We start from the raw sequence: 12166 nt of genomic DNA, 5'->3' as shown, positions 1-12166 counted from the left end.
CACAGTCATTAAATGCATTAATAATTAGCAAAGACGACCGGCAGGATGTGCCCCAGGACTCCCCCACCTTGGGCCAGGGGAAAGACTCCCTGACCCTGGGCTCCTAATCCCCCGCTGCAAAGGAAGAATTCGCCTCGCCCTCGCCCTGCTGCTCCTGGTTGCTGCGAGCTCGCCACACCTGTGTACATAAAGCTGCTTTATCGGAGGCATGAAAGCCTTGGCAAGGAGGGGCAGCAAAAGCCACCCCTGCCCCTACTCGGCATCCTGAACATTTTTGGCCGCTCTTGCTGCACCAAGCAGGAAACGCGCCTTGCCCTTCCACCGGCATCAGAGGAGCGGGGAGGAGACGCAGAAGAAAGAGTGAGCTCCTGTTGTGGGACCAGCCAGCCAAGGCAATCAGACGAGAGCCCTGTCCCCCCACCGCCCCCCGAGCCGCCCTCTGACACATGTTGGCTTTGGATCAGACGCTCTCGTGCTGCATCTGCCAAAAAAATGCAGCCGGCACCACGAGGCGCGGAGACGTCCGTCCACGAGCGGCCATCCACCGGCCATCTGGAACTCATCACCGGGCCGCACGCCTGCGGGGAGAGCTTGTGAACGCCTGCCAGCCTCCCCCTCCTCTGCCATAGCGGAGATCGGCCTTGCAAGCACTTTGCTTCCCAGTTGGCCCCTGGGTTTGGTCCTTGCCCATCCCTGTGGCCGGAGCCAGCGCCGGGAGGACTTCTGCCGCGCTGCCTCGTGCCCGCGTGCTACGTCTCAGGTCTCCCTGTGCCAGCAAAGGTATCAGGGCAGATACCCACGTGGCTAATGGCACCAGGATTGCGGCCACTGACCCATGGGCCGTGCCCAGGCACCGGGGGTGTTGGTGGGAGCAGAGCCAGGCTGGACGTCACTCCTGGCACATTCGCCAGGACCAAAATGCCCCTCGCACGTCCCAGGTTCCCAGTGGCTGCCAAGCCAGCCCGGGCAGGGGGTTCTTTGTCGTGCGGCTGAACGCCCACGTTGGCCGTGGTCAGGACCACCGGGCTCCTCGCTGGCCGTGGCCAGATCTGAACAGGACGGAGGCGCCGGTGGGGAAGGGGAGCAGGAATGCAGACCCTTGCCCGCTCCGGCCGTGGCCAACGCCGGAGGCTGCACAGAGAGGGGTTAAAGCCCCCAAAGCAGAGCCCCCTCGACCAGACCTGGACCCGGGGGCAATCTTGCCGTTTCCCCCTCGGCTGAGAGACCGGCTCGTGCCCTGAAACACGAGCCGGGAGGGCGCTTGTTGCTCGCTTGGCCCTCAACCAAGCCGCCCCCACGGCGCTGAGAAGCAAGAGCGCCTGGGTTCGAGTGCGAGGCGACGCGCTCGGGCAGCTGAGACCCGAGCGGAGAGCGGGGGCTTCGCAGAGCATCAGACCTTCCTCGGCAGTCGGGGTCCCTGGGACGGCGGGCCAAGGGGCAAGAAGACTTGCCTGCTCCCTTCTGCTAAGCAAGTGCTAAGACCTACGCACGGAGCATCTGATAACCAGCTCCTCCTTCCCAGAGACCGCAGGAACCTCCTGCCACCAGCCCGCACCCGCAAGAGAGGGTTGGGGCAAGCTGGCGGGCTGGCGACGGCACGGACTCGGGACCTCGCAGCTGCCCACAGGACGTTATTAAGGGGTCCTGCACTCACCTGCCCCCACCGCTGTCTCCCTTAGCGGCTGTGTGCAAGGGGAGCACGAGGGGCAGTGCCTCCCCGACCATGGAGAATGCAATAGGCATGAAACACGGGGACCCCCGGGAATCCCCCTCGCGGCACTGCCAAAACTCGCAAAGTTCGACAGCGTTTTACCTGGGGCAGAGGCTCTGCCTCAGCCTCACCCGGCTTCTCCGACAGCGTCGAGCTGACTTTCTGACGCCCCTTTCCTGAAAAGGCCCAGCCGGAGAAGGGGCATTCCCAGACCAGCGCCGGCAGGGACCGCAAAGCAGGCCTCTCTGATTACTCCAGAGAGCGGCCCCCGCTGAGAGCAGGGCGACAGCTCTTGAAGAGCCAAGACACTGCAATTACCCTCATTTTACAGAGGGCGAAGTGATGCAGGAGGGAGGAGTGACTTGACCAAGGGTACAAGGGAAGGTAGTGTCGGGGATGGACACCGAACCCTGAGCTCCCAGGTGTCTAGTCAGGGTTTTACAGCAATGATGTGCTGGGTGGATGGAAGAGCCTTTCCCAGAGCGTCCCTTCACTGGCTTTCCTCAGCCACGTACGTGGGGTGATCCAGCCACAAGCAAAGCAGTGGGTCCTTCTCCTCCGCTGAGAGCCTGGAGGGAGCAGGAGCAATGGCACATCTCCTCCAAAACCCTACCTAGAAGGTGCTGAGGCCCAGTCTCGCTACTAGCGTTGTGGCCAGGCCCACAACCAGCCCCGGGACAACAGACACACCCAGCGCTCCCTCCTGCAGCTCCCTGTGCCCCACCGGCGGTCCAGCACCTCCTCCTGCACCAGGATTGCGGCCCCGACCCTGCATGCAACGCGGGGCTCCTGCACCTCATGCCCGCGGGGCCCGGGATGAGGGAGGAACAGCCCGGCCCCTTTTTAAGCCTGTTTTCAGCTTCCTACCTGCTGGATTCATGCTGGGAGCCCCAGTTCTTGTCTGGGGAGAGACAGCCAATACTAAATCCCCGTCGTCTTGCTCTTCGCCGTTTAGTATTTTGTAAACCCTTCTCCTGTACCCCGCAGGCATCTTTTTCCTAAGCTGACCAGGTCTGGCCTCTTTAGCCTCCCCTTCGTACCACGAATCGCCCGTCTCGCGTTCTTCTCTATCCTCGTGGAGATGCGGGGCCGAGAGCTGGGCCCAGGATTCGTGGCGTGGATGCCCCAGGGGTTTCGAAAGAGGAACGATGATACTTTCTATTTTGTTTGCAGCTAAGGGAGGGGGCTCACGTGGGGGAAGCCGTGGACTGGGCTTCCAGGGCTCAGCTGCTGCCTCTGCCACTGACTCCCCGAGTGACCTTGGGCAAGACACTGCACCTCCCCACACCTGTCTTCCCTCCATTAAATAAGTGGAGGGGAGAGCTTCCTTTCTGCCTGATCCATCTCATTTTCAATCTCCTCAGCCCAGCTTTTCAGGTGCCCTGATCCTGTGTCCCCTCAGCCCCCTGGTCTCTGATGGGGGGCTCTTTCGAAGAAAGTCTGGGCTCCACGTGCCCCCCACAGGGCTGACCCGTGACCACCGTGATAACGCCAGACCATTGTGGGAGTCCCTCTGCCACCCCCATCTGCACGCGCACACCACTGAAAGGCAACTTGGCTGCATTTCTCCCCATAGGCACGTACAACATGGGGACCCGACAGGTCCTGGCAGCCAGGGTGAGGGAACAGGGCCTTCATTCAAACCTGTTTGAGGCAGGGGCTGGGAGAGTGGATGCAGGACATTGCAAAAGGGCTTTATGAATAGGAGCCTGGCACAGATGCAGGTGCTAGGAATAGCGCAGCCTGCCCACGTGGGCCGTAAGCAGCGCAGCACGCGTGTCCGTGCCATCATGGAAAGGGAAGAGACCTACTGATGCATTCATCAGTTCATACATGTCTGGGTCAGAAGGGACCGTTCATCCACAGGCCAGAAGCTCAGCAGGGCTTAGCAGCCAGAGGTTAGAAAGCAGCAGGGGAGGGGAGTCAGGACCCCTCCTCAAAGTCACAGGAGGACAGGTACGGTCTTTGGCTGTCACAGAAGTGTCTGCTTTTCCACTGATGCTGAATGGCGGGGGGTCCACAGGCTCCAACCAGCATGAAACCCCATGGGACCTGAACCAGACCCAGTCGGATGGGAGGTGGAGGGGGTGAGAATGCTCCCCCGGTGTGAATGGGAGACCAGGCCCAGAGAAGGCTGGAAGCTCGAGCTCAAATGCAGCCGTGTGTTCACAGGCGCTCCAACACGCAGCCTCGGCTGCCTCCTGGCTACACTAGCATCCCCCCCCACCGCTGTCGGAGGCAGACACTGGGCTAGATGGACCACTGGCCTGACGCAGCCGGGCACTGCTGACGTTCTTATGGAAACGGGTCTGCTGACGAACCGGGAGAGACGCCAGCGGGAGCGCAGATGGAAACATCATTGCATACCATTCACACGGGCTCTGCTCCAGCCCTGGGCTGTGCCAGAAGGGAGAGGAGGAATTCCACATTCCCACAGCAGGGAAAAGGATCATGGGAGGTGCGCATGATAGCGACTTGAGGATTGGGCCCAGTGTGCCCCGCCGGTCACACATGGGAGCACGCGGCCACACCCGTGTCTGGAGCAGCATGGGCACACACCTGCTCACGTGCACGTGCAGACGCACATGCAGCAGCTGAGCGTGCCTCCAACTTCCTCTGTCTTGTCTATCTTCATGGCAAATGCCTCCGGGCCGGGATCACCTGGCTAGGAACACACAAGAGACCAAGACCTATAGGAATATATTCTTATATGCCTGTGCATTATAGCGGAGCTGCCCAACTGGTGCCAACAGGCTGCATCTGGCCTCTATCCGTGACCCCCCGCATCCCTCATTGCTTCAGCGGCACCCAGGGTTTCTGGACCCCTCAGCCTTCTGCTACCTGCCCCCAAGCCAGAGGCAGCCCATGTTTCAATGCAGGGGGACTTAGACGTTGGACATCCCTGTAGGATAGTATCTTTACAGCCATCCCGATTCCAGTGAGAGGTGCACGGGGGTCCTAGGGCTGTGGTCTTTGGGGGAAGGCATGTCTCACCTGCCCTGGTTAGCTGGCAGGTTTGCCAGTGGGGCTGGGGGGGCACGGCCTTCCAGACAGATCCTAAGCAAGCTCTGGTGCTGGATGCTCGTGCCCTGCGGTTCCCGGGATTTCCACCCACACCACCACCGGGTTCAAGCACCGTGACTCAGACTATGCAAGGAGCACGGCACCATGAGCATTACGACCCACCCCGCCAGACTCCTGAGATTGGCTCGGAAAGACACGGTGATGCTGCCCAGAGTGAGGCCGGGGTCCCACGGATCTGCCTTCTGCTGCGGACACCGCGGGGGGTCACGTTTTCAAGGGCTTCACCACACCCAGAAGGGCTAAGTGTCTACTTTTTCCGATCAATGAAGCCCAAGATTCCCAGGCACCATTGTAATTATTGGCACTAGGGGCTGTGCCTAAATGCACCAATCTGAGCCTAAAACACGGCCCGCGCTAGGCGCTGTACAAACACCAACCAAAACAAATAATAATAATATGGCCCCTGCCCCAAAACACTTCCAATCTAAGTGACTGATGGGAGCACGCCAGGTGTAGCATGCCGTGCAAGTAGCATGCAGGCCGTAGGTGTAGCATGCCGGGCCGTGCAAGTAGCACGCCAAGCCGTGGGTGTAGCACGCCAGCCGCACTGGCTGCTCTCCCTAGAGCCTGGGCTTTTGGAAAGAGCCACCTGGACACTGGCAGCAAAATCCCACCACAGGCAAGCCCTGCTAGACCTCCAGAAGCAGCCGACCTCCACCCCAGGGCCCCAAGCCATCACCAACCCTGGCACAGCCACATCCCAGCCAGCTGATAAGAAGCCAAGAGACCCCCAAAGCCCAACCTCAGGTCCAATAAAGCAGCATTTGGATCTGGCTGAGCAAGGGCAGAAACGGGGCCTCATCGCACCCCCAGCAGCTCTCTCCACTTGGTTTATTTATTCCCACCCCCATCCAGGGGTCTAATTTAAGCTCATGGGAAAGAGACAAAAGGGACTGGCGCAGTTCTTGGAAGAAAGGAGCATCGGGAGCTCCTGAGCACGGGAGCGAGGGGCACGGCATCCCAATCAGGATTTCCTGGACCATCAATGCTGGGGGCTGCAAGTGGGAGTGAGGAACCGGGGAAAACCCTGCTCATGCCAGGTCACTCTCCCGTCCGGCCTCCGCTCTCTGCCTGCGCGACCCCGGAGACTAGGCAAGACTGACCTGGGGCCTGGCCCAGAACAGGGCATTTCTTGGGGAGATGACCAGCATCTGGTGGTGCAGAGTGGAGCTGGCGAAGAGACCAAGCCGGTCATAGCAGCCCTCTGCAGTTGCTGAAAAACACCTTTGGAGCTGCTTTAAGGGAATACTCACCACATCAATAATAATAATAGCAACAACATTGTTGTTGCTGTTATTATTATTAATTATAATGAGGGGCTTCAGTGCCCAAGATGTACAGGCCCCGTGGCGTCAGAGAGCCTCAAAGCACCCTCGTGACCAACACGCGGCCAGCTCTGGGGTGGAACATCGCAGCGGCTTGTCAGCTCTGCACCCGCACTGCAGGAAGGGAGGCACATCATGTGCAAGGAGGATGTAGCTTGGCTGAGCTGGATTCTGCGCAAGATGGCAAGGTCGGGACCCTGAACTCTCATGAAAACAGCTGGAGGGTTTTTAATGAGCTGGCGACAGCCAGGGGCTGGGTCTTGGCAGCAGCAAAGCAGTGCTGGAGCGCTGAGATCCCGCCCAGCTCACAGCCCCCGGGCCACAAACGGGCTCGTACCGCTGCAGCGCCCTGCGCCTCTCCCATTGCCGGTGCGGCCCCCCGTGCTCATGGATCTGGTCTGGGAGCAGATAGCCTCCCAGATGAAGTGCGGCACATCTCCATTGCACGCACATGTGTGAAAGCAGGGGCTGTGCAGGAGGAGGCAGCCGGCCCTGCCAACAGATAGCCAGACACCGGAGCCATGAGGGCTCCCTGGCCTGTCACCAGCCCACCGCGTGGGTGGCTTGCATGTGACAGCCAAGCCCGTTCCCCTGCAGCACAGCCACGTCAGCTGCCGGGGGTCACCGCCCTATTCATCTTCTGCTGGGAGACCCAAGGATCCTGCCCGCTAGCGCAGAGGCCAGGAGCGCTGGGTGCACGGAGACCTCGGGGAGCCGGGATTTTTTGGTGGCTGAACCCAATGCGCAGAGGGGCCAAAGGACGCAGGCACTTTGCTTAGACGTGTCCAAGGTGGGGGGCAGCTGGCTCCGGCGGTGGTAGCAGCATCCCTAGCCCAGCCTCTGGGGAGGGCTTTACAACTCTGTGCCGCGTAGCCCCACTGCTAGCAGGACCGGGCTCAGGGGGTGCCTCAGAGCAGCTGCATGGCCCCTCTGATTGCAGATGGCATAAAACCAGCCTCTGCTGAGGGGCAAACCCAGCAGCCTCTGCCCAGGTGCCTTGATGAGGAACTTGGGACCCTCTCTTTTCTCCACGCCCTTGTTGAAGTGTGGCGCCCAGAACTGGACGCGGTCCTCCAGCTGCAGTCTCACCAGTGCCGAGTACAGTGGGAGCATTGCTTCCTTAGTTTTGCATGAGATGCATCGGTTGATGCACACCAGCGTGTTGCTGACCACCACATCGCACTGACCGCTCATGTTCACGCGCTGGCCGATCACTACCCCTGGGTCCCTTTCGGCCGTGGTGCAAGTCAAGCTGTCACCATCGAGCCTGTAGGTACATTGGGAATTGTTTGCCCGCAGACGCAGCACCTGACGCTTCTGAGTGTTGAACTTCACGTGGTTTCGATCTGCCCAACTCTCCAGCCTGTCCTGGTCTGCCTGTATCTGCAACCTGTCTTCTGGCACGACCGCCCTGCCCCGTAACTTGGTGTTGTCTGCAAACTTGGCCAGCGAGCTTTTCACCACCACATCCAAATCATTGATAAAAATATTAAAAAATGGGTCCAAGCACAGACCCCCCACAAGGATAGCGTGGGAAACTAGATTAAAAGCCTTTTGGAAGTCTTCCAGAGTCACTTGACTTCACAGCTCATTATCATCGTTTACCTCCATTCCTTCTAAACTCTTCACTCCACAGGTGTTAACCACCCTCTCTCCTCTTTTAATGGTCTTGATGTGGTGCTGATGGAGCTATAATTTCTTCTGCAGTCTCTTCGCTCCCCCACCCCCCATAAGGTAGCTCCTATTTCACAGCCCTGCTGACTGGCTTGACCTCTAGCTCGAAACATCCCTTCAGGGGAAGTCAGCTCAGGTGTGCAGATATGTGCCCAGGAAGCACGGCCAATGTGTACAAGAAAGCTCGATTTAGTTGTGCATATCTGAGAGAGATGGAGGTTTAACTCCAATGACAACAGGACTGAAAGAAACAACCTCTTTGGGTTCATTTTGCCCATTTTTCAGTGTTTTTTTGTATACATGATAGGAGATAGCAAATGAATGCATATTCCAATAAAATTGTATTTGTTTTTGTATCAAGCTTCAACTGAATAATACATAGGAGTAAAGCTTCCAGTTTCTTGATGCCTGGAGACAAATGTGTGTTGTGCTCTGTGTAATGATGAACCTCACCCTCTGCACCCCCTTTCCAAAATCCTAGATGCGGCCGTCTGCTGCTCTGCAGGAGCAACCATGAGCACAGGACGTGTGCGATCCCCTCCACCCTCTGAGACAGGATGGAAGAAGACACACCAGGTCCTTGTAGCGGGTTAGGGGATCACTTAACTCAGTTCAAGTCTCTTATAAAGTCTTTAAACTCAGCACAGTCCTTTATTTTCTGGGCACACTGGCTCACAGGACCCCTCACATCCGTCCATCCTCCAGAACTCAAAATTAGCACAGTCCATGCATGGTGCACTTCCTGGCTCTCTCCAGCTGCTCCTTCCCTGGGACCTTTTAACTTACTGTGGCCAGCCAGTTATCTCTATCAGCTGGCCCCGTCCTCTGGGCAGGCCTGTAATATGAAATCTATGAAATCTATGGTGATGCATTTCAAATTGGTTGGCTGAGAGCCAACTGGGGCTGACCTCCACTGGCCCAGGTGAATGAGGTCACAGGGGCTATATAGGTTGGAGGGGGAGGAGGCTCTCTTTCTTCGGCCATGAGGTGAAGCAGCAGCCAAGCAGGGGAGACAGAGCAGCCTTGCCATCGGGACCTAGCTCTCTCTCACCCCAAGACTCCCGAGGGGAAACTGGAGACCTCTGGAAGATGCTTGTGAGGAAGCTACTCAATCGCATTAGATATCTAGCTGGCAGTAACACAGATGCGTGATCAAAAGGCTACCTCAGCCACACTGTTTGCTCTTTAGGATTTCTAAGATATTGCTCAATCCTGTACCCTAGTTTCCCCTACCCCTTGTAATCAATAAAGTTCTCCTTTTTGACTGGTGTGGGAGACTTATTGAGGGGTGGGTCTAAATTATGCCTAAGAGACCCCTAGGGTCTGCGGACTAAGGGAGACTTTACTTTTTGCCCCCTTGACTTGGGGAAGTGCCCCAAGTGCCTGTACTGGGTCGAGTACCCATCGGACTATTAGGCCTGTGTTTCCCCGAGGACACAGGGCCGAGACAGTCCCTTCTCGGGGTGGTGGCGGCCACGTTACCCCCAGACTAGCGAGTGTGCTCCGGGAGAGGGGTCGGCCGAGCATAAGGCGCCCTGGGGAGGCATTCAGAGTCTGGAAGGTGGGCGGGCGCAGAGAGGTGGGCGGCTCAAGCCAGGAGCGCCCCCTACTGGCCCGCCACAGTGGCCACCTATAAGTTTGTTGGGGTGCTCATCAGGATCTGGGGGAACAACTGTTCACCAGAGCCCCTCCAAGTGATGACAAGATCGAACAGTCACAAACTCCACTGTAACCGTTTCAGGCTGGACATAAGGAAGAACTTCTTCACTGTCTAAGCCCCCAAGGTCTGGAACAGACTGCCATCGGAGGTGGTTCAAGCACCCACTTTGAACACCTTCAAAACACATTTGGATGCTTATCTTGCTGGGATCCTATAATCCCTGTTGACTTCCTGCCCCTGGGGTGGGGGGGCTGGACTCGATGATCCTCCGGGGTCCCTTCCCGCCCAAATGTCTATGAAATCTAATCTAAATCTATTGTAATTAGCTCTTCACTGCCCACAGCTAGACTGTAGCTCCCACAGGCCTGCAGATAGCTCCAGGCTGATGTGTGCAGCCTGCTGCAAGCCTCTACTGACCAGCTTGCTGCAGTCTTCTCAACCCTTTCCACCCAGAAGATAGGTGCTGATGCATCACAGGATGGCTGAAGCCTACTAGCCTAAACCGTGTGCGCCTGCCGGCTGGCGTGGCTCTGCCTGACATCAGGAAAGCAATGCCACACCCAAGGAGACATGACTGCAGATGTGGGACAAGAGGCTGAATAAAATACCTGACAGTGGAAAAATGGACATGCCAAGGGCTGAGTCCTTAAGGCCAGGGGCTGATGAACTACAGCCGAGGTGGCGACGTCTCACCTGCCTACGTACTGGAGTTGGGTGCTCCTTGAAACTAATGAAGAAGTGGGGCTATATCTTTGCTTCGATCATCTGCGACTGCAGCGCACAGCCTCAGCCGGTGCAACGCCCGCTGCAATGCCACCGCTTGATGGCACAAGGACAACGAAAGACCTTGCAACGTACAATAAATGAGCACAACCAAGTGTAACACAATGATGAAATGTGGTGGAGGTGGAGATGGAGATGATCACAGTAAGCCGGAATAGGGATGTCATCACAGCCACTTCCTCTCTCAGCCATTCCTGCAATGGAAATAGCTGGATTTGGGGCACTACTAGCTTGCGTGCAGCTACTGACATCCAAATTGTGTGGCATCCCCTTCCCAAATCCTGTTCTCCCGCAGAGCAAACGTCACCCAACTTCTCCTGAAGGTGCTTTGGAGTCAGCTCCTGGCCTCGGTCCCAGCAACAACGTGGAGTTCCTCGTTCTCCTCCTCCCCATGGTGCGATGAGCCCTGGGGCAGACGAGGACCTGCTCGTTCTCCATCACTGGCTCTTCTGGATGCAAATCTCCAATTCTTTTTTGAACTCAATCGAGTCCCTACATTTCCCGTGGCAGTCAGCATGCAGACGAGAACAAGAACAAGGATAGTTTCTTTTCTAATAAGAAAAGAGGCCGATGGACAACATCCCCCTTCACTGCCCTCCCAGTGGTAGAAGTTCCCTCTCCTTCAGGCGCCCATATTTTACTGTTTGGGGTAACGAACCCCCAGAGCGACTGACCCGGAGGGGTGGCGGGTTCCCCATCCAGATGCAACGTCAGTCAGCTCCGAGGAAGAGGTCTGCAGGATCCGAACCCCTGTCCTGACAGCGAAGAAACTCCACGCGCCACATTCAGTCTGCAGCGTTTTAACTGGAGACTTCGCCGATCATCCCAGGTAGTCGTCTCGGCTTGTCCCTGCTGAGCTAGCGCCGGAGGCCATCATCGTCCCACGCATTGAATCAAGTGCAAGGCTGGAAAGCACCCCGGGGAGCGTTGCGCACTCAGGCGCAGAGGTGGCAGGGGCAGCTCTCCTTTTGTGTGTGAGAAATCCCGCAGAGCCCAGCGATCCCTGCTCTCTCCCCAGCTCCTAACGGGGCAGTGAGACGCAGAGCCGTCACCTTCCTTTAAGAGCAAGGCACGTGATGGGGGAACCAGGCCTGGGGCACCCTAAAGGAGGACTGACCCTCTAAAAGGGGCTCTCCCGACCCTTTGAGATGACTTGAAGCGGGCACCCCAACAACTAAGGCGGGTGTGCTGGAACGTCCAGTTTGTTTGCAGCTAGCTTGTTGGTCTAATGAAAGCTATCACCTCTTCCACGAGTTTTGGTCCCCTCGCTTTGGAATATGTTTCTGTATCCCCTGCAGAAGCAAGTGGAAGCAAGCACAGCCTCCTCCTGTCCGGCGGGAATTAAGGAAGATGCGCAGCTGTGACACTCCCCTCCGTGGCCGGCCATCAGGCTGGGCTGCTCACGTCCCCCTGCTCTCAGCCTGTGCCCAAGTTTTTGTTTTACGATTGTGGGAATCAGGTGGGACTGGAGCCCACCCGCAGCCCTGCTACGGCAGTCTCTGCTCCAGTAGCAGCTGAGGGAGGAAGGTGGATGAACTTCCCCGTCAGCCACGTGACCGCCCACACTCAGTCTCGTTGTCATCCCCAAGAGCTGGGCACTGGCTCAAGCCCAGAAACAAGAAGTTTAAAATGCCTGTCAGTCGGCAATTAGAAAAAGCTTGTTTCATTATGGAGCATGGGCTGTTCTCAGTGGGGGGCAGATAGCAGGACAAGGAGCAGTGGGCTCAAGCTGCAGCAAGGGAAGTTGAGGTTGGATATTAGGGTTAGGTTTAGAGTATTAGGAAAAACTCAGGAAATTAGGAATGACAATGTGATGGGCTAGCTGGCAGTGACCTGGCCCAGGGGTTTTGAAGGGGTAAAAGATGATTGGAGGACCTGGGATTTCCTTTCCTCACCAATCTGGCAATGATTTGGCCCAGGGGTTTTGAA

The sequence above is a fragment of the Crocodylus porosus genome, unplaced genomic scaffold, assembly GCF_001723895.1.
Source record: "Crocodylus porosus isolate Cpor-Errol unplaced genomic scaffold, CroPor_comp1, whole genome shotgun sequence".
In the NCBI taxonomy this organism is placed as follows: domain Eukaryota; kingdom Metazoa; phylum Chordata; order Crocodylia; family Crocodylidae; genus Crocodylus; species Crocodylus porosus.
This window is presented reverse-complemented; position numbering follows the sequence as displayed.